The 23,567-nt window shown below is 40.0% G+C and overlaps 2 non-coding genes across 2 annotated transcripts; one reads left to right on the top strand and one right to left on the bottom strand.

Annotated features, from left to right (window-relative positions):
• Positions 1 to 19,967: 19,967 nt before the first annotated feature.
• Positions 19,968 to 20,041, bottom strand: TRNAI-AAU (transfer RNA isoleucine (anticodon AAU)). Its single transcript has one exon. It is a non-coding gene; the product is annotated as a tRNA-Ile (tRNA).
• An 821-nt stretch (positions 20,042 to 20,862) lies between these two features.
• Positions 20,863 to 20,936, top strand: TRNAT-AGU (transfer RNA threonine (anticodon AGU)). Its single transcript has one exon. It is a non-coding gene; the product is annotated as a tRNA-Thr (tRNA).
• Positions 20,937 to 23,567: the final 2,631 nt, after the last annotated feature.

Below are 23,567 nucleotides of genomic sequence, written 5' to 3'. Positions count from 1 at the left end.
GGCACAACCCCTTGCTATTGTTCATCCTGTTCCCTATCTACTAGGTCCTCCCTTTTCCTATCAGCCAGTATAAATCTGTCCTTCAAGCCCCAAGCTTGGGTTGGAAGTCAACCACACTGTCTAAACTGGTCTATTCCTGTGCAAACATATATGATGATGGTTGACTGCCCTGTTTCATATTTAATTATGTACTGCTTCATATATTTATCTTTTCCTCTCTGAATGTTTTGACTTCCTACCTTGATGAAATGTCCTGAGGACTTCTAATTTTTGTCATCCATAGCACTCAAGACAATGCTTTGTATACAAAATAAGTAATTTTTAGTGAATAATAGAAAAATAAGAACAACTCTATTGTTCCTCAGCTTTCTGCACACAGCTTCATTAGTTAAGAGGGACAGTTTTGAGGTGCTAGGCCACTATACCATTCCCATATCACATAGTTCTCATTACTATTTGCTTCTGTTTCCTTCCCAGTACTTCATTATCTTCCTGCTTTACTTGTCTTCTTTTAAGTATATTGTCTTCTCATTTTCACTCTTTTTTCTTCTGTTATTCCAAGTGAACTTCCCCCACCAACATACACAGTCACAGACACACATGTCCTTCTCCCTCCCCATGCTCTCTGCTCTTATCCCATGAGGCTCAGTCCTGTTCTCCTCCCTGAATAAGAGCACCTGAAATTAACTTAGGGCTCCCGCCATGAGATGGTGGCTATACTAAGGCCAGAAGTTTTGACTCAAAAGTAACTTCTCCACCGAGAATGCAGCCTGTCATTTCTGTAACTTTCCACCGTACCTCGAGAAAATTACTTGGTAAACAATTTTAGAGAAGTAATTTTGCTGCTTAAGGGTTTTGCTTGTTTAATATACCCTGCTCAGGAAACTAGGTTGAAAACTATTCTCAGATCAGGTGCTTATTCAGGATAAACCTTAGAATTACCCATGTCAACGCTGTGGTCACACAAAGAGGATCTTATGATTGTTTCAAGGCCAGATGTACCCAATTTAATGATTACTTTGTAACTTAAAAAAAATTTAGAAACGTGTAATCTCCTACCAATCAGATGTAGCCTCACCCAATTTTGTAACCATTACTTAAATGTCAACCAGTCACTAAATTTTTACTGAAGCTCCTTGTACTTTCTTATAAAAACTCCCTGAAAACTGCCTCTTCCTCAGATCACTTAGTTCGGAATCCTCTAGACCTTGTGATTTTCAATTTGCAAATTGCCTTGCCTCTCAATAAAAGCTCTTTACTTTTAATTTCAACCAGACACGGCTGTTTTTGCTGTATGGCGCCTCTAACATTCATTCAGAAAATATTTATTGACCATGTCTCTTATGTGCCAGGCTCAGCTCTAGACACTGGAGATTCAGTAGTTAAAGAAAGACCCTGATCCTATGGTACTTGCATTCTTATGGGAGAAGACAACCCACAGACAAATGAAGGATAACTCAGAGGCTGGAGGGGTGGGGTGGGCGTGGGGGAGATGTGGCAAGTGTTACTATTTTATATAGGATGGTCAGTAAAGATCTAATAATGTGGCATTTGAGCAGAGACCTAAGAAGTTTAGAGAATGAGCTATGCAAATATCTGGGAGATTCACGTCCAGTGGACTAGAGGTAGGACAAAGGAAGAAAGGCCAGTATGACAGCTGGAGTGGATTGAGAGAGGGAGAAGGTACTAGAGGTCAGAAAGGTGGCCACAAACCAGAGCATATAGGGCTTGTGGGTAATTTTAGAAAGGAATTTGGTTTTTATTCTGAGAAACCATTGGAGGGTTTGATCAAAGAAATGACATCATCTTACATTTTAAGAACTCACTGAGTTCCTGTGTGAGGATTAGAGTACAGAAGGACAAGGGTTTAAGCAGGGAACTCAGTGAATAAGTTATTGCAATGATGATGCAATATGAGATAGTAGTTTGGATCATGTTCTTAATAGTGGAAGATTTGAGCAATCTCACATTCTGGATTTACTTTGCTGGCACAGCTAATGGATTTGATGATGGATTAGACATGGGGTATGAGAGAAAAAGGAATCAAGAATGGCATCAAGCTTTTTGTTCCAGATCTGTAAAGACTGAGTTGCTTCTTACTGGTATGTATAAGACCATAAAAGAGCAAGTTGGAAGAAGGAGGGAATCAGAAGCAATTTGATTTTAGACATGTCACATTTGAGATGCAGATTAGACTTAAGAAGATGTTAAGTAAGTAATTGCATTTATTTGCCTAGAGATCAAGGAAGAAGCCAGGCCTAGAGACACAGGGACTTAAATTTGGGAAACATCACAAATTGATAGGAGTTAAAGTCAAAAGAATGAATGAGATCGTCCAGGGTGTAAATGTGGCCCAAGAGAAGTGGTCATAGTATTTAGAGGTGCAAAGGTGAGAAGCACTAGCAGAGAGGACTGGGAAGGAGTAGCCAGTGAGGTAGGAAGAGAACCAAATGAAAGTAGTGTCCCATAAGCCAAGAGAAGAAAATGTTTCAAGAAGCAGGAAACATCTGTGTCAAATGCTACTGATAGGACAAGTAAGGCAAAGAATGAAAACTGACTGGTTCAGCAATGAGAAGGTCATTGCAACCCTGACAAAAGTTATTTGAGTGGACTGCTAGGGACAAAAAGCTTGACCAGGGCAGGGGTGGGGGTTCAGGGAAGACTGGCAAGAAAAGAAATGGAGATAGTGAGAACAGACAACTCTTTGAAGAGCTTTCAGAAAAAGGGAAAGAGGCTGCAACTGGAGGAGAATGTGGGGTCAGGAGAAGATCTTTTTATTTTTTAAGGTGGAGGAAAAAAATATTGGTGATTTGAGTGAAAGAGGGCTTTTTTTCCTGGGGTTGCCCATAGGTAAAAGAATGAACAAACAACCTATAATAATTAGGAGGAAAGGCACAATATATGCTGGTAAATTGATATGTGAGATAATGAGAATGTGTGGAAAATGTCTGCTGATTGCTTCTATTGTCTTAAAGGAATAGAAAGCAAGGTCAGCTGAGGTGAGCATGGGAGAGAAGTTGTTGAAGACAGAGGTGTGAAAAAGTTATCTAGGAGAGTGAGAAAGTGAATGTTAGGGAAATGTGCTGATTTACAGGGGAGCCCTGGTGTGCAGTGGCTAAGTGTTCAGCCGCTAACTGACAGGTTGGCAGTTCAAACCCACTAGCCGCTGCCTATGGGGCAGTTCTACTCTATCCTATAGGGTTGCTATGAGTCGAAACAGACTGAACAGCAATGGGTTTTGGGTTTTACTAAGGACCTACTCGAGGTTAATGGCCATAAGTTTAAAGGTGGACAAGTCAGCCTGGTGTGTGTTTTTCTTGTCATTTTCACCCAGATGGGTATAAATTAAAAAAAAAAATTTATGAATAAATGGAAATGTGGATTTTTACAAGGGTTAGAATTTCACACAGCAAGTATAATGGCGCGTGTAAGCTGAAACTGTATGCAAGAAAGTAACCGTAAAGATGAACCATGGGATCTAATTTAGGTAAGGAGAGAAATGAGGATATGAGAAGAGACAGAAACAATGAATTATAAACCTTAGTTGGTCAAACCATTGTTGGAGTTAAGGTCCTAAAGGAAGTGAGTTAGAAGGATAGGAGGTGATTGACAGAGAGTGAGATGCTTGAGGAAAAGATTATGGAGTGGGTCTGATAAGGTCTAAAGCAGTTTTTTTAAACTGCAGCTTTTAGAACAGAAAAACATTAGTGGATTGAGAAATCAATTTTGAAAGTCACAACCAGCTTTTTAATTTTTGCTTTTCTATTTATTTTGGATTTTTTAAATGTATTTAAATGTTAATGAATATATATTTGACACTATGTTTTTAATTTTAAGCAGCAAGGAAAGTAGTGGATTGTAAAACTATTACAAATACATATTATAACAAAGTTTTAAAATCCACTACTTTACGTACACAAATCCATTATACATACGCAAATGCATGTATGAAGTCATGATGAAAAATGTTTTACAGTGAGTCGAAGTAAAAGGTATTGGAAAACACTCGCCTAAGTTTTGACCACATGAGGAGGTTGCAAGACCCTGGACAAATGATTAGGGAATTCAAAGGCCAGAGTACTGGGAAGTGTCTTCATGGATACTAAAATCATCAGGAGTCGGAGTAGTCCTGCAGAAAGTGATCCAGGAGCATAAATCTCCAAGGAATGAGAGGAATTATCCCAACAGTCTGTAGATGACAGCAAAACTAAGGGGAAGGGATGGTGGAGCCTGAGGACATAAATTTCAAAGCTAGGAGTTTTTATGGAGGAGGGAAGAAAGAACAGTCTGGAGGAGGCAATAAGGAACAAGGGGAAAACCTACCACCTCCACGTCCAGTGGTACAAGAGGTGTGGAAGAACCGATTTCAGTTAAAGGAACAGTTGGGAGAAGAGACTGAGAATATAGGTTGTTTATCCTGCCTCCTCATTGGTGGAATCGCTTAGTGACATCATAAAAGTGCAAAAACTCTTCTGGCCCCACTATGACGGTTTAATCTGTCCTTGCTAAGAGAGCAAATGTGTTATTTCTCAGCTTTCTTTGGCACCCAACACAAAGCCATCCGTTGTGCCTTTTTCTGTTCCAAAAGTAAGAAGAAACCTTATGCTCAGGAACAAAGTCCAGAGGCGACTAAAAGAGATGTCAGGGTTACTTAGTGAGAGAGCAGGAAGTGGCAAGCAGTTTGCAGGTTCTGGGCTGAGGAGGGATGGGGTGGGATGAAAGGAATGCATACTGACATTAGAATATTGGAAAGACTTCTGGATGACCTGGGCAGGTGAATAGCTGTGGTATGAAGAATTACTTTAGCCAAAGAATTTGGTCTTTGTCCTCAGTTCCTGGGAGGTAACCACTAAACCCTTGGAATTTCCAGAGTGACTGGAGTCTCTGCTATTCAGAGAAGCCTTCCAACTACATCTAAGAGATTATGCTAATGAGTAACTCTGGTTGGGTGTGGGCTGGCCATGCCAGAAAGGTCCATGTGATATCAGTCCAATAGGATGGGGAGGGGACTGCTGGAGATTGAGTTCAGCCATGTGGTCAATGATTCAGTCAGTCACATCTACATTTCATTGAAACCTCAATAAACACTCTGAACACTGAAGCTTGGGTGAGCTTCCTGGTTGGTAATAGACATCAATGCACCAGGAGGGTGATGTGTCCTTGGGGACATGGAAGTGCTACATTTGGGACTCTTCCTGACCTTGTCTTATGCGTCTTTTCTTTATGCTCTCCTGATTTGTATACTTTTTGCTATAATAAAACTGACCTGAGCTCTGTGAGTCATTGTAGTGAATTATCAAACCTGAGGGGGTAGTTGGAACCCCAGAATTTGTAGCAAGCTCAGATATGAGGGTGGCCTAGGGACCCCAGAGTATATGGCTGGTATCCTGAAGGGGGAGCTCTGATGGCACAGTTTTTGACAGCTATGGCTGCTAACCAAAAGGTCAGCAGTTTGAATCATCCAGCCACCCCTTGGAAGCCCTATGGGACAGTTCTATTCTGTCCTATAGGGTCGTTATGAGTCAGACTCGATGGCAACAGCTTACTTACTAAGTTGAATTTATTTTAGGAGCCCTGGTGGCACAGTAGTTAAGAGCTACAGCTGCTAAGCAAAAGGTCAGCAGTTTGAATCCACCAGCCACTACTTGGAAACCCTATGGGCAGTTCTACCAAGTCCTATAGTATTGCTATGAGTCGGAATTGACTTGATGGCAACGGGTTTGGTTTTGGTTTTGGCAGCACAGTGGTTAAGTGCTACAGGTGCCAATCAAAAGGTTGGCTGTTCAAATCCACCAGCCACTCCTTGGAAACCCTATGGGACAGTCCTACCTTTTTCCTATAGGATCACGACTATGAGCCACAATCAGCTCAATGGCAACAAGTTTGGTTTTTTTGGTTTTGGTCCTGAGGGAGTAGTGGGAACTCCCATTTTGTAGCCAGCAGGGTCAGAAGTGTGAGTGTCCTGAGAATCTTTGAACTTGTAGCTAGTATCTGAAGACTCAGGCTATTTAACTTTGAGACCTGACCTCACTCTAGGCTTCTAGGGTCAGAAGAACTGCATTTGCAGTTGATGTCAGAAGAAACACAGTATAATAACATAATAGGCCATGCCCTCTGCCAGCTTCTCTCTCCTCTGGGCAAATTATATTCAAGACTCAGGGGTCCCTAGGCTACCCTCACTTCTGAGCTTGCCACAAATTCAGGCCCTCAAAAATACAAGGCCAAGGAAAGGGTAGTATCTCTTAACTGTCCATCTGTAATGTCAGAGGGCTGCTCAAGATCCCCTCTTCATTCCAATTGTATGAAATGAGTTCAGGAAGGCTGAGACCATTAACCTTTGATACCAAACATACGGTGGATAAATCCCACTTCATATGCCAGCTGCATCCTGTGGAGCTCTCAGCTTTCCTTTCCTGGTCAGTTCAGATCCCAGCTGCCAGTGAAGCCCTCTCTCTCATCCCCATTCATCCGGGACTAGGTACTGGCCCCTTCTGTTTCTTAAGTCAAAAAATTTGTTTGGAACAACTCACAAACTCCGAGGAAAGGGCTATCTTTAGCAGAAAAGAAAGAACACAAACACACATGGCGAGGCCCAGGAGGGGTCTCGGTGCATAGCTTCCATGTCCCCATGGGACGTGTGTACCCTCCCAAGAACAGATGTTCCCTGTCAACACCCAGGACGCTCCACTGAACCTCAGTCTTCCAAGGTACTTTATTGGCCTTACCACTTGGCCATGATGGATTATATGCCTCCCGAGGCTTAGTCAGCATTGGGCCCTCAGGTGGTCCCTCTTGGTCTAGTCAGCCCCCACTCTTGGCCTCAGGATGGTCCAACTCTGAAGACCAGGACTAAAGGCCAACTTGTTTACTGCAACAGGGATCCATACCTCACACCATCCTACCACAATAGCAATTTTGTGCAAGGGTAATAAGTAATTAACATTCAATTCCTTCTGCAAGTAGCACCATTGGTCTCCACCCCTATAAAATATAGCACCCTCTTTCCATCACTCTCTGTCCATACTCTGATTTTTCTTCATAGCTTTTATCTACCAGAGGTATTTTTTTGTCTGTCTCCTACTACTAGGTTGTAAGCTCTGTGAGAGCAGGGACCTTGTCTGTTTCCCCAATCCTGTAAGTGTCCAGCATATAGATGACTGTCAGTAAATATTGAATGAATGAGCCTATCATTCAAGTCAGTGCTCAACAAATGACAAAACATTAATTTAATATTCAAAATTAAAATTTCCCCAAGCTATATCTCCTTTACCACAGAACTAGTTAAACTTTCAGGGTTGTCTCAGCACTTTCAGGAAGAGGCCAACAGAATTATGTTAATAGTGTGAATAAAAGTGTGGAGCTCACCATGAACACCTAAGTCTAACTCCAAGAACTTGTCAACTGGCCAAGTTAACTATAAAAAATGGATCAACATGGTTATGGATGAGAAGGAAAGTGACTCAGTACAAACAAAGGAGAAATTCCAGTGGAATGTGGGACTAGCAAAGAGTGAAGCAGGCTACACACTTGTGATTCTAAATTCACTTTCCTCAGCATAATGTACATAGAAACTCTATCCTAGGACTGGGGCCAAATAGTCCTAAAGTAGCATGATGATCAGTCTCTTGAGACTCAAGAAATTGGCTGTGCCTTTTGCTACCAGGACAAAGATTCTACTGGATTTAGAAGATATTCAGGATAACTGGATATTTATCTGAAAATATCTTAAAAGGTTTAAAAGGACTCAAGGTACTCAAATATATACTCCAAGGACTATGGCCTATCTTTTAGCCCAAAGAATGTGTATTTTGCAGCTTAGCTCCATACTCTGTGCAAATATACAGAGATATTTAAACTTAAGTAATCTCTTTGCTTAAATAGGTCTAGAATGTAAATATGGTGACTCTAAGAGGTACCTCTTAGTACCCTCTAGTTTTCAATGGGAAATACATGAGCACAGTAGTTTTAAGAGAATCTATTTCCATCTTCAAATTCCACATGGATATGCCTAAGAACTTGCTGCAATCAAGGTGGTGATTCTGCTTTCCTGCCACCCTTTCAACACAGCCCTTCTCCCATTAAGGAAAAAAAAAAAGACATAACTTTCAACCATCCTTTATCTTATCTTTTGTACTACCCCAAGATGCAAGACCTCCTCGAGGCACCAAACAAAAGAACTCTGAAATATTAGTGTCAGTGAGAAAGTGAGTGACTTAAATGACTGAGTAACAAAATCCTTTTGCAAGACAGGTCATTTCTGGTTATTACATTTGCTTTCAACAAAAATGAAGGCAGGCCTAACTCAGTTGCTAGTGATAGATCATCATGTGATTCTGGCATGCAATAGAGGAGCTCAAAAACTTAAAATTGCATTCCTGTTTCAAAACTCCTTCATTCCTATCTACTCACTTATGTGAACACAACTCCTCATACTGTGAAATGAAACAGAGATACAGAATTAATGCTGAACTATGCCTCATTCTAGCAAAAAGAAATATTCATCCATGGATACATGAATTAATTAGAAAAATCTCAGGCCCATCCATATCATTAAGAGATGCACTTGTAATTAAATTTCACTTTGCATATCTGATAAGTTATCAAAATATATTCCTTCTGATCGTATACTAATAAAAATTTCAATAACTTAATCCACAAAACAAATTGGTAACTCTTAAAACTATATAATCACAAAAAATTTTTTAAATTTCTTTTTGTTGCAGAAAAGTACAATATGGTGGATCAAAAACAGTCACATTACAATAGAACATATTTCTGTGGGGTAGGGCAATGAAATTATGAGTTCACATACAAAAGTGAAGGATGTAAAAAAAAAAAACTTTTTCAACATGTACAATTTAGTGACACTGATTACATTCTTCGAGTTGTGCAACCATTCTCACCCTCCTTTTCTGAGTTGTTCCTCCCTCATTAACATAAACTCACTGACCACTGAGGTTCCTATCTAATCTTTCAAGTTACTATTGTCAATTTGATCCCATATATGTAGATAGTTCTTAAAAGAGCATAATGCTCAAGGCAGATCTTTTTTACTAGTTAAGCTAAACTATTGCTCAGCTTTAAAATGACTTCAGGGGATATTTTTAGTTTAAGGTTTAAAAATTATCCCAGGGCAATTGTTTCAGAGGTTCATCCAGCTTCCATAGCTCCAGAAAGCCTAGAGTACACATTTTCCCTCTTTTGATCAGGGCTCTTCTACAGAAACATGTAAAATTTTTAATGTTAAAGAAAAGCTTTTTTCTACATTTTTCCCCTTTTGAACAGGATTCTTCTATGGAAAGATGTAAAGCTTTTAATGTTAAAGAAAAGCTTGTTTATTTTTTAAATGGATGATAGTAGATTTAAATCAGCATAGTATTTAGACTGTACTAAATACATGCAGAATTATGAAGCACATTTTAAAATGTCACAATCTACTATGTACTGGAAATCATATTCTTTACAACTGTTTAAACTTATGATGTAAAATTCTTAGATATCATCTTAAAAGCATACCATTTTTCACAGGAGAATGCTTTCAAATTTTGAAAACCACTACACTCACTCAGAAATTCTTAACACGTGATGGGCTTCAGGGGTATAATGTAGGGGTTAGAGACACAGACTTAAGAGTCATCTTGCTAGTTGTATGACATTGGGCAAGTGACTTAACACCAGCTCAGTCTCCTTATCTATAAAATGGGGATAGTAATAATGCCCTATCTCAGTGACTGTCGAGCTTTAGCACTCATCAGAATTGCCTGGAAGGCTTGTTAAAACACAGACTGCTGGGTCCCCACCCCCAGAATTTCTGATTCAGTAGTAGGTCTAGGGTTAAGGCCCCAAAATCTGCATTTCTAAGAACTTTCCAGGTGATGGAGATGCTGCTGACCCTGAAACCACACTTTGAGAATCAACAGCCTATCTCAAAGGTCACTGTGAGAATTAAAACAGTAAATGAAGTGTTTAAGAGTGCACCTGGCACATAACAGGTGCTAATATGTACTAATCGGTATCATCAGGTAGGACTGGATTCTCTGTAACAGGAAATTTGACTCCAGTTGGTTAAATAAAAAGGAGTTAATAGAACTTATTTGACAAGAGGTCCAGAGGTAAATCATCCAGGGGTGATACCACCGTTCAAGAATGTCATCAAGTTCCCAGGCTCCTCTTGTCTTCCTGCTCAATCTTCTTTGGTTGTGGCTTTCGTCATTACGGCCCCATAATAGCTGCTGTTCCTCCAGGAATCTTCTCTGCTTTCCAGAAAGGAAGAGACAAGGGCAAAGAAGGACAAGGTAAAGAGTTGATGGGGCATGCCAGCCAAGTCGCTCCCTTTAAGAAAACCTTTCCAGAAGCCCGACAGTGACTTTCACTTGAATTCCAATGGTAGACCCAGGTCACAGGGAAGGACTTTTGGCTCTCCAGCCACCATGGTGGAGGAAGTCAAAGGAGAAAGGTATTTTGGATAAACAATACATAGCACCTGCCCCAAGGGTGCACATACAGAAACTCATGCAAAATTTCAACTGTATGTGTATTTTAAGTTTCTTAAAAAGTCTAAAAACTACAGCTCTCAAGCCCACATTTCTTGACTTGAGGGGGGTCTGAATATTTTAATAAAAAGGATGTTCACTCCCGGTGCCCTCCCACCCCAGCCACCACATGAAACCATAAAACTTAAGGCCATGGAACCTCTTAATTGCTGTCTCTTCTCTTTTTAAAAGGTTCTATTTTTTTTTTTTTTTTATTGAACTGGATATAAATGGTGTTTATATTATTTGAATACTTGTTCATAAGTAGTCCTATGGGTTTTTTGTTTTGTTCTAATGTGACTTCCCAAGTACAGCATATACTTCTCAAAGGCTTCTTTGTATGTTTTCTTTCTGTTTCGTTTGTACAAAGTAGGAGAGTCAGGAGCATTAAGTTTCTTTTTCCTGAATTTCCTCCTGGCATTCAGAGTCAGAAATTTAGGTTCTCTGACCAGAGAAATGGAAACCCTGGTAGTGTAGTGGGTAAGAGCTATGGCTGCTAACCAAAAGGTTGGTAGTTCAAATCCACCAGGCACTCCTTCCAAACTCTATGGGGCAGTTCTACTCTGTCCTACAGGGTCGCTAGGAGTCAGAACTGACTGGGCGGCAATGGGTTTGGTTTTGGTTGGGACCAGAGAAATTGGATGGCTGTTTAAAAAAAGAGGCAAGAACTAGATTTATTTCTTTTCTGAGTATTTCATAAGTTGCTTAATTTAGGATTATAACCTAAACACTGAGGAATTTCCATTTCTCAACATATTATTTCATTTAATCAAAAGAAGCAAGGCTTAGGTACAAAAATACTTGCCAGGCTCATCTGGAATTTCATCTTCTTTCTGAAAACACTAGATCAAAATTACTAATTTTAACATATTAGCCAAAAAGTGTATATATCAGGTTAGGGAATGAGTTCTGAAATTTACAATACTAAAATAGAAAAAGAGTACAGATATTTAAGAATGGCAGTTTAAAACTGGGGAAAAATAATTTTAGAAAGTTAACGTTTGCTAAAAGGCTCCCTCCCTAAAGTAGATGAGTTTGAATTTGATAGAAAGAGCCATACCACTTACAAACCAATCAAGAGGATGTGCCAATGTGCAGAGAACAAGTGATTTATAAGAAACGAAGGACACTTTTTTAAACAATGAGAAAAGTCAACCTTTAAATAAAATTCAGTGTAGTTTTGTCCTACCAGTGCTATGTTTAACATAGTTTTGTCCCAAGCTTTTTTGCTGAAACGTATCGTTTAATATCTAATTCAAGCTCAAGCTTTCTTTTACAGTTGAGATGTCCTGATTCACAATTAGCAGATGTACCAGTTACCTTACTCTGTATTAGCCTTAACTTATTTATGGCTTAAGAAAATTTGGAAAAGGTAAGTGACCACATTCAAAAGTCAGGCTCTTTGGTAAGAAATACAAAATTTTTGAAGTTTGTAAATCCACTGATCCAGTTCGTACTCTTGGAACTTCTGCTCTTTAACCATCAGAACAGAGCAGCAGTTGGCAAATTGATTTGGGGCTGTCATAAAACCCTAAGTTAAATATTAATACACATGGTTTCCTTAAATACAGTGTCAAGTGAGATATGACCTCTGGTCAGAAACTTTTCCAATTAGTATTTGTATAAAGTAGTAAAATTTCTGTCAGAAACCTTTCCAATTAGTCATACTGACAAACTCCCTCATTAGCAAGGATTCTCTGATGCTGTACAAAAGTTTTCTCCCACTCCTCACGTTCTAAGAGTGCTCTATTCTTTCCCCATGCAAGGACACTGTTACACAAGAAAGGCTGAGCAGTGTCAGAATAATGGTTACTGCTCTGGACAATAAGGGTGAAATGCATCTCTTGGATCTGACTATAGCCCAGTGGTTATCATCACTGGCTGCACATTAGCATTACCTAGGAACTTATTAAAGCTCTCCAGGTGGTCCTAAGGTAGAGCCAGGCTGTTGAGATGCACTGCTATTGTCTGATACTAAACACCAACCCCACTCCCAACATTACACATTCCAAATTCACCTGATGCTCAGAATCCTCAAACAGTATACCCAACACAGTCAGGACATACCTGCCTTCTAGTGATGCTCTTCCACAAGATTTTGTATCCAGGGCAGGTAAACTCCCCCAGCACCTGTAGCCCAAGAACCTGAATCCCTCCCTGCATGCGTCCATCCCTCACAATCACACCCCTAAACAGTGACTTATTACCGTCCACAAGGCTAGTGAGCTTCCCAATGTACCTTACGTGTTGGGTGGTATCCAGGTTATTGCCATCAGCTCCTGGGCCAGGTGCGTTTCTGCAGAGTCGTCGGCTTGGTTCTCTACCAGAAGCCCCGTAGGTTGTGTTGGCGTGCGGAGGCGAAGCAACAGCGCTTGTTTGCCTTCCTCTCAGCCTGTCACCTCCCAATTTTTGCAATCGGCTTCTTCTGAGCAATAATGTGGGCCACGGGGGCCAACTCCTGTCCGAGACCTAAGTTTCTCGACATTTCCCCAAGTCCCACCTTTGTCAGGCTGCCAGGCCCGGCCCTTCCCAATAGGCCTCAAAGCTCCTGGCGGCCCTGCTGGGGCACAGAAGCTTCGGCTAGTTGGTCCCCAAGATCTCAGGTGTCCACTTCCGGAAAAACAAGACCACAAATATCAAGGCCTCCGGGGGACCATAAAAGGACAGCACGCGTAACCTGCCCTTGGGTCATTTCCGGGTTCACTCTAGGAATCTCGGAGGTTTCTTCATCTCTGTGGTTAGTTCTACCACTCTAGGAATGAGCCTTGTGACTTTGTCTCTCCCTGCCCCGAAATGGGCGGTGAAAGGTTCAAGTTTGCCAGAGAAATTGTATGGAAAAACTTAAAAGTATATGCATATACAAAGGTAGAATAGTATAATGAATCCGACGTACATAGTTCGCACCTTCAACTATCAGCAACTTATGGCCAATTTTATTAATCTATAACCCACTCCCACCCCCTCCTCCCTATTGTTTGAAGCAAATCTCAGACATGTCATGTCATCCATAAATTTAACACAGCCAGGATTAGAGTGAGGAGAGTGAGGTATCAGCCTCGAGCGCTAAATTTAGGGAACCGTCAAAAAACTTAGTAATCTAAACAAATAATATTTTAATGCAATTTTAAGAATCAAAATTAATGCAAAAATTCATGATGAACAAACTATCAAATTTTAAATACAAACAGGATCAGTATCACTGATTTTCCCTTTTGCTTCAGGCTCCAATATAACCTGGCACAACACTAATATTTAAGTATGCATCTCTAAAATATAAAGACACTTTAAAAGCATTATCACAATATCATTATCACATTTAAAAACAATGAGGTCAAGTATCCAGTCATTGATCAAATTTCTCCAGTTGTTTCATATAGTTTATAAATGTACTATTATCTATAACATGTATAACTGGCACTCTCATTTATTATTGGTGGGAATGAAAAATGGTAGAGGCACTTTGGCAGTTTGCCAATCTCTTGCAAAGCTGAACATAAGCTTATCATATGACCCAGTAATCACATTCCTTGGTATTTACCAGAATGAGTTGAAAATTTATGCACACACAAAAACCTGTATAAAAATGTTTATAGCCGCCTTACTCATAATTGCCAAAAACTGGAAGCAATCAAGATGTCCTTCAAATAGGTGAATGGATAAATAAACTGTGGTACGTTCATACAGTGGCATGTTATTTAGCAAGGAAAAGAAATGACTTGTCAAGCCACGAAAAGATATGGAGGAACCTCTAAAGCCTATTGCTAAATGAAAGAAGCCAATCTGAAAAAGCTACATACCGTGTGATTCCAATAACGTGCCATTCTAGAAAAGGCAAAATTATTGACTTAGTACAAAGACCAGTGTTTCCCAGGGGCCTACATGGAGCAGTGGTTAAGAGGTATTGCTGCTAACCAAGAGGTTGGCAGTTCAAATCCACCAGGGGCCTATGTGGTGCACTGGTTAAGAGCTATGGCTGCTAACCAAGAGGTTGACAGTTCATAATCTACCAGGTGCTTCTTGCAAACTCTATAGGGCAGTTCTACTCTGCCCTATAGGGTTGCTGTGAATTGGAATCAACCCAATGGCAATGGGTTTTTTTTTTTTTTTTTTTGGGCGGGGGGAGAGGGATGAATAGGTGCAACACAGGCATTTTTAGGGCAGTGAAACTACTCTGCATGATACTGTATATGGTGGATGCAGGACATTATTATGCATTTGTTAAAAGCCACAAGACTGTATGACACAAAGAATCCTAATTCAAATTATGGACTGTAATTAATAATGATGTATCAATATTGGTTCATTAACTGTAATAAGTATACCACATTAATGCAAGATATTAATAATAGGGGAAACCCTGGTGGCGTAGTGGTAAGTGCTACAGCTGCTAACCAAAAAGTCAGCAGTTCAAATCCACCAGGCGCTCCTTGGAAACCCTATGGGGCAGTTCTGCTCTGTCCTATAGGGTCACTATGAGTCAGAATTGACTCGATGACAATGGGTTTGGTTTTTTGTCTTTTGTGTTTTTTTGGTTTATTAATAATAGGAGAAACTGTCTACACTTTCTCTAGCAATTTCTCTGTAAACCTATGACTGCTTTATAAAAAAAAAGCCTAATATTTAAAAAACACATTACTTTGTTTATTTTGAGAAACTGACCTAGCTATCTAGCTCTGGTAGTGTACTAATTGAAAGCTATAGCTGCTAACCAAACTGTTGGCAGTTCAAATCCACCAGGTGCTCCTCGGAAACCCTACTACTCTACTCTGTCCTTTAGGGTCACTATGAGTTGGAATTGACTTGATGGCAATGGGTTTGGGTTTTTTTTTTTTTTAGTCTAGCTCTTTAAATGAGTTCTGTCATGTGAAGTTCTCAGATGGTTCTAATAGTGGATAAAGCCCCTAGGATGTAGTTGTGGAGCAAAAACAAAAATCAAAAATGTAGAAGGTAATAGAGATATAAAAGGCGAAACAAAGGACATAAGCAGTGGGATTAGGTAACTAGAAAATATTATTATGGCTGAGAGATAGAATAGGAAAAAAAGAAAGAAAGATGGCAGTCATCAATTAAATAAAACAGTAACAAAGTCTATGTAGACTGTAGATTGATCTATGATGGGTAAGCGTCATTGTGCAGTAAGCCAGTCAAAAAAGCAGTAGTCATTTACAACGTTCCTAATATCAAGGTCCTCTCTTATCATCTATCACTTTCTTAAACTCTTTCAGATTTCATCTTGCTTTAAACATTGACTGTGGCTCTGATATACTCTTTTTTTTGTTTAACTTTTTTTTAATTTTCCACTCTTTCCCTTCATTATATCTGCAGCAGCGTTTTCAGTTGCAGAAAGCAGAATCCACTCTAGCTATTATAAATCAAAACAGACTTGTTCTAAGTCACAGAATTTCTGGGTCAGCCAGAACCAAGCATGGATTGCCAGAATCACCCAGATTGGAGAAATATCCAATCATATCATGAAACTTTTTCAGTAGAAATTCTACTACTACCACCATTGCCCGTTCCACAAAAACCCTAGCCTCTCTGTCACAATAGCTGTTTATAAACTAAAATATCCCAACAATCATGCTTGTCACAAGAGCTGCCCAGCCTCCACCTCGCACTATTCAGTTCTCCAAGTCTTTTACAAGGTCATCTCTTCTGCAAGAGCTAAGTCACACAGGCAATCCAGTGGCAACGTAGTCTAAGAAACGTAGCTTTAACTTGTCCAGCCTCTCTTGCACAAGAAGGCACACTACAATGAAGTTGGAGAGGTATAGAGTAAGTTAGTCTATATCATCAGTCACAGTTGCTGGTATTCATTTCATCTTTCCTTCTTCCTAATAGAACTCTGATTTTGTTCAGATATTCACTACTCATGCACAAAACCTAGATAGATCAGGGGATTCTGCTCCCATTTTAAGTTCCAGGGCAGTTCATAATTAGTCTAAGCTAAATATGTAAACCCTATGCTTTTATAGGTGGTTGATTTAAGAACTTAGGCTTAAATCAATAAACATTCCCCTGCTGGCTATTATCAGTTCAGAGATAGGCTAGGGACCAAAGATTGCATAATCAGACTTTCATGATTGAGAGGGGGAGTCCTGACCAAAGGAGCACTTTGTTCCAGATATTTCTGACAGCTATATTATCTACACTATAATGTTAGCCAACACCAGATGAACGTAGAACCAAATAGATCATAGAAAAACAGAGTCAGAGCTATGATCAAACTCCCACTGTACCTATGAACTCCCTGTTAATTGACATATTGTATTCATTTTCCCAATTTGAATTAGACTTTTCCTTTTTTTCAGCCAAAGGATGAATCCTGATCCAATATTCTCAATATTTTCCAAGCTCTAAATTAAATCTCTTCCTCATGCTCCCCTTCTCTCTCTCCCAAGTACTCTGGACTTCTGCCCCAGTCCAGGTTGGTTGCATTCTAGACCTCTTGCACAGCTGTTATCCTGTGATTACCCCCTCACTTCTTTTTTTTTTTGAACCTCTAGATAGCATTTGCCATTTCCTCAGTTCCATGTCTTTCTCTTCCTCTTCCCTCTCCCTGGAGTATATATTCATGCAACTTCTTAAAATAAAGTACATTGTAGGTCAACTTTCTGAATCATCATATATTTATAAATCTTTTTATTCTGACCTTACATTTCATTGATGGTTTACATAGTTATGGAATTTTGTGTAAAAAATATTTCCGCAGTTTCAGAATTTTGAGGCATTATTCTATTATCATCTAACATTCATCCAATGTTGCCCACAAAATGTCTGATGCAGAAAGAATATCTTTCCATTATAGGCGAATGCTTCACCCTACCATCACTACCACCCTGGAAGTTTCTAGAATATGATGTAGTTTGGTATTAGTCTTTCAAAAATATATCATGCTATGCATTTTTTTCAGGCCCTTTTTGATTGGAAGACTCATGTTTTTCTTCAGCACTACATAAATCTTTTCTATTACTTATTTGATAATTTCCTCCCCTCCATTTCTTTCTGGGATTTTTCTCTATAGGTCATCAGATCTCCAGAATTGGCCCTTATGTTTTCTTATAGTTTTATCTCTGGCATATATACCCTGAGGGCTTTCCTCCACCATACTTTCCAGTTCTTCTACTTATTTGGGGGAGTGGGAGTGGGAGAAAAGACTTTAAGAACTGTTTCTTGTTCTGTTTCTCTCTTTTTTTAGCGTGATGTTCTTGTTATCTGGATGTGATGTCTTTCTAAACATTTTCAAGGGGTATTAAATTGAGTATTTTTTTTTAAGTTCTCTTGTATTGTAAGGATTATCTATTTATCCCGTGGTCACTTAATATACCTGTTTGCTATATCATATTTAATCCAGAAATGCTGGGTAGATGGTATGGATTTCCTTTTCTATTGTGCATGTAATTGTAGGGGAATGATGCCACCATGGCACCTTGAAGACCTTGCAAGTATCCACATAGGCCATACAGGCCTGAATCTGAATCAAACTGCATGAATCTGAGTCTTGGCAGAATGCCTTGTGATCCTCCTGAACCTGAGAGGATGAGAGGCTTCTGAGGAGCTTCTACAACACCATTTCCCATTCACTTCTCTATCTCCTCTAGGAAGCTGTCATGAGAGTTTCTCAGTCACCTCCCAGGCTCTGAAGAGATCTGAGACTTTATTCCCTGCCCATGGCTCAGAGTATAGCTGCAGACTAAAAAAAAAGCCTAGCTGTAGTCTACAGTTGGCTCCTCAGCAGCAGGGTATTCCATAATTGGTGTTGCAGTTATCTGGCCCCTTTTATTTTGATGTCATCTTTTTTTAGTGTGTGGGGAAGGACCTAGGAATCTGGCACCTTTGGTTACTCTTTCTTTCTCTATGTAAGTGATAAACTGAATCTGAATTCAGATGAATCAGTCAGACTTTGGCCTTGGCCTTCTCTGCCTCCTGTGTGCTTGACTATTTACTACCCAGTTTTCTCCTGTGATTACTCTAAAGGCTCTATGTCTTGTGGAGCAGGACAGTTCCAGTGAGTAAGCTTTGCTTTACGAAGGAGTTCTTAACCTTTTTTTGTGTGTGTGTGCTATAGGCCCTCTTTGGCATTTTGTGAAATATATCCATGGACGCCTGAAAATATACCTTCTGTTCACTGATGCATCCCCAGTTTCAGAAACAGTGACTGGCTCATTGCCTACTGAAAAAAAAGTGTGTTGAATGAGTGAAAAAATGGTAAACGAAAACAAACCCATTGACGTCCAGTCAATTCTGACTCATAGCAACCCTGTAGGACAGAGTAGGGTTTCCAAGGCAGTAAATCTTTTCTGAAGCAGATGGCCATATCTTTCTCCCGCGGAGAGGCTGGTGGGTTTAAATCGCTGACCTTTCAGTCAGCAGCTGAGCGCTTAACCACTGTGCCACTAAGGCTCCTTTTGAATAAATGGTAGATATTATTATATATTGTTGTTGTTATTACGTGCCATCAAGTGTGTTCCGACTCATATGTTCAACAAAATGAAACACTGCCCAGTCCCGCGCCATGCTCATAATCGTTGTTATGCTGAGCCCATTGTTGCAGCCACTGCGTCAGTCCATCTCATTGAGGGTCTTCCTCCTTTCCGCGGACTCTGTGCTTTACCAACCATGATGTCCTTCTCCCGGGACCGATCCCTCCTGACAACATGTCCAAAGTATGTAAGACGCAATCTCACCTTCTTTGCGTCTAAGGAACATTCTGGTTGCACTTTACCGAGACAGATTTGTTCATTCTTTTGGCAGTCCGTGGTATAGTCAATATTCTCCAACACCATAATTCAAAGGCGTCAGTTCTTCTTTGGTCTTCCTTATTGTCCAGCTTTCGTAAGCATATGATACAATTGAAAATACCATGGCATGGGTCAGGCGCACCTTAGCCTTCAAGGTGACATCTTCGCTTTTCAACACTTTATTAAGATTTTAATACCTACAAATATTTATCTATACACATGGGTTCCATCCAAACATGATAAACTCCTGAGGGAGGAGATATGCTTGTATTCGTTTTAGAACAACAATAAAAACAACAAAACAAACAACAAAACCACTAATAATTTTTAAGTGTCTGTTGAGAGAGGAAGCCTGGCGGAAAGTTCTTGTTGGGCACATATGACACTAGTGTGTCAGACCCTGAGAAAGTTAGAAGAGGCACTGACTTCGATCACCCCCGACTCTCATTCCATCCAATATTCCTCGATAAAATTTCCACTTTAACGTTCGTATGTTGTTTTAAAAGCTAAAGTAACGAAAACTTGGTTAGTGGGTGAGTTGAAACGGCTTGATGTGAGGTATCTCTGCGGATTGAAGGAATCAAATGGGACAAATGCGCAGATACTCCCACAAGGAGTTGGTGATTTGAGACCTACTAGTTTTTTTTTTTTTTTTTTTTTCAGCTGAGCGTGGAGGCAAAAACAAGAGCTGCGCTGGCCCGTACGGGGATCGAACCCGCGACCTTGGCGTTATTAGCACCACGCTCTAACCAGCTGAGCTAACCAGCCAGGGTGCTAATATAACTTTTCCCCTCCGAATTGTAAACTATGACAGAATGGTATTGCTTCGTTGAAGTTTATTTTCAGAAAAGAAAATTCTCTCTTCCTTCTACCCTTCCCCATCACAGGGAAAAGAAAAAGAAGGGAGAAACGTTCCACAGTCGACCTGAATGAACCCTACCACTTCCGGAAAACAGCCTCAGTTAAACCTCACAACAAATTTCATTGCTTGAACAAATATTTTGAGGAGACACGCTTATTCCCATATAGAGGACGTGGAAACTGACAGATAGCGTCAATACAACTCTATGAAACGTTCAGGAAATGTAACCACTGTTCTCCAGGTGCTCTGCTGGGCGGCCTATTTCAAGTTTTCCGTGACCAAAAAATCTTTTACAACACAGGGTAACTGCTGATTCCTGCGATGTTACAGAAAGTGAAAGACGGATTTGGATGGAATCCAGGGTATTCACCTGGTATCACTCACCTACACTAAATGAACAAACATGAAGAGAGATTACGCTGAGGCCGGTGGTTATTAGGCGTAGAGGACAAAACCAAGTCCAGTCTCTACCTGGCCTCCAGAGTTTTTAGCCCAGTGAGTCTAGGGGCGTCCTTGAGGTTGGACCAATTTCCCAAGGAAAGAGTCTCACCTCAATCTAGACCCTGTATTCGTAATCCCAAAAGAACTTTCTTCTCTGGGTTTGACTGAGATGCAGATGTTTATTCTTTTTTTCAATTACATGACAAATAAGTCACTAGATGTTAAAGGTGACAGAAGTGTGAAATCACGTATAAATAATAACTTTACTCGCCCCGGCCTCAGGGCTGGCTCCGTGGCTTAGTTGGTTAAAGCGCCTGTCTAGTAAACAGGAGATCCTGGGTTCGATTCCCAGTGGGGCCTATGTTTTGTACACACAACTTGAATTTACATCTGATGGAACTTACAAGCCTTCAGCTTTGCTTCCGAAAGCAAGGGTACTTTGTAGAGAACAGAAATGGAAGGTCTAACAATACAGTAAAAAAAAAGCCAGAGCCAGTGCATGGCGGACGCCTGTCAGAGAAAGGAAACTCGAATTTGTTCCACTAAAAAGAGCTATAGAAAAGTAATAAAACTGCACCCTGTCAAAGGTGGAAAATTTGCCAGACCCGGAAAAACAAGGCAGTCCCATCGAGCCCTGGATCTCACAAATTTCACAGTATTATGGAAAGTATTCCCGGTACATACACCAGGAGTAAGAACTCAGAATATTTGTCCTAAAATCATGAGATTAGCGGTGGGTAGGTAAGTAGCTTAGCATAGGCGAGGTTTGTCCCTTTCTCATACCCTTTGAGATCTAGTGATGAGAAATTAAAAAACTTCACAAGCAATTTTTTTTCATACCCTTTGAGATCTAGTGATGAGAAATTAAAAAACTTCACAAGCAAACACTTTCAGATACCCTTTGGAATGCGTGATCACTGCAAGAGATTTAATTGCTTTTGGAATCTCAGCATCCTCAACATACCTGAAATAGGGTTGGCACTCAATAATTGTTTAGAAAGGACCATTGAATGACTAATAGCTTTTTCTAATTAAAAACAATGTGTGGAAGTGTGTATCAGTTAATTCTGAGGAGCAATGAAGAGTGCATTGAAGACATTATTGATCCATGGTTAGTGGTGGCAAGTTTAAATTCTCTACCCCTGAATCTCTTTAACTACTTTCCATACCTTATAGCAAACCTCAAGTTTCTCTTTGCAGCTTGTCCCTAGACTAATTATAAAGGAAGGTAAGGAAAGCTAATAAAGGGCTAAAAAATCTAATTTAAACTCTAAATCAAGTACTATACTAGATGTTCCTCTTTTTTTTTTTTTTTTTTGCATGATTCTGGACCCTAGGACATCACTGAGAATTTTGAAAAGATCACAGTGTCATCTTAAAAGAATGGTTAGTGACACAACATAAAATGTCTAAGAAGAGACTGAAGACAAGTGAAGGAAGTATTTTGAGACCTGAAGTCTTGTTTTCTTGACAGATTTTTACATAAAAGGTCATAAAAACGTATCAAGCCCTGAAGACTAAGATTTTTCCATTTTATCTGCTCTGTGTCTTTTGGCATTCCAAGATATAGATTTGTATTATTTGTCAGATTCTACAAACGCACACTACCCCATCCTTAGTCATGTGCACAGCATTCCACAAGCAATGGTTTACCTCTCAAGCAGCGTCTTGCTTCTCAGTGTAATGCTCCAACAGACCGGGTACTCTGTTGGTGAGCATGTGACAGTACAAATATGTCAGAAGACTGATATTTAACTCCTTTAAAATGGAGTTAAATCTAACACAGTGATATCACATAGCTCTAGAAGAGTTAAGTATTTAAAGGTATTAAATGATGAAAGTTCATTACTCTATAAAACAATTTTTAACAAAGCCTGCACATGCACTGTTGTGCCTTTGCTAAAGGGTCTTATCTTACTTACTGTGTCCCTAAACGGTCTTCCCTCTAATTGAAATACTATTTCTTTCCCAACTTAAGTTATTCTTCTTTCAAACAGAGCCTCCTCCCTCAAAAAAAAAAAAAAAATTCCAAGGTCCCATTAAATCCCAACTGGCCTGAGATCCTTGGGTGGACACCTCCTATTTTGTGCTCTTGACATAGGCCCGGTTTTGTCTTAGACCAGCTGTGTAGCTCATTCTCCTTTATGCCCAGGTATTCATTCCCAATAGGCACTGGATAAACTTTGGTGAGTTTATGTGAATGAAAAGGTCCTAAAAAGGTAAAAGATAAGGTAGAGTGAGGATGGAAGATAGTGGGGAAAGGAACATGGTCTTAGGAAGTGTTTCCACCAGGTGTCCAACCAACGAACTTTAAGTGTATGAGACAAACATGATAACCAATTCACTACAGATAACTACTTCCAAACACTGTTACTCTGAGAACTCTGCTGAGGTCAGAATTCAACTGTCCTTGTTACCTATTATCATACTTTCTTCTCTGTTTTGGGACTACTTATTGCTGAGTCTATGTCTACAATTCCATATAAGCAGCACACGGAAATTAAGAGTGTTCAGCACCCACAGACTGGTAAGTATTAAGTACTCTGAACTTTGCACTAAACCATGATAACACACAGAAAAATCTCAGGCATCTTGGCACTGACCATGACTGACATTTATCTGCTGACGCAATTATGGACCTCTGGAGCTGATCCTTCCTGTATCTCTCAGAACTTTATCTACCGTTAGGACCTTAACTTTGTGGCTGGAGCTGATCATCCTGAAACATTCGCCAGATCTCTCTAGAGCTTCAAATTCATGTTTTCATCTCCACCTGCATTTCACATAAGTACCTCTAGCCCAGTACATGAAAAACTGAGCTTATCATTTATCTAGAGATCTGGGGTTAAACTTGACTTACATCACTCCCTCACCCCAGCATCAAATCACTACAAAGTCCCGCTGATTTTGCCTTCAACGTACATAACATGTCCTTCCTCTATGACCACTATGGGTCCTCAATATCTCTTTTTCACCTGTAACCCACAAGAG

The sequence above is a fragment of the Loxodonta africana genome, chromosome 1, assembly GCF_030014295.1.
Source record: "Loxodonta africana isolate mLoxAfr1 chromosome 1, mLoxAfr1.hap2, whole genome shotgun sequence".
Classification (NCBI taxonomy): Eukaryota; Metazoa; Chordata; class Mammalia; order Proboscidea; family Elephantidae; genus Loxodonta; species Loxodonta africana.
Note: the sequence above shows the minus strand (reverse complement) of the source record. Positions and strands in the feature narration are given on the sequence as shown.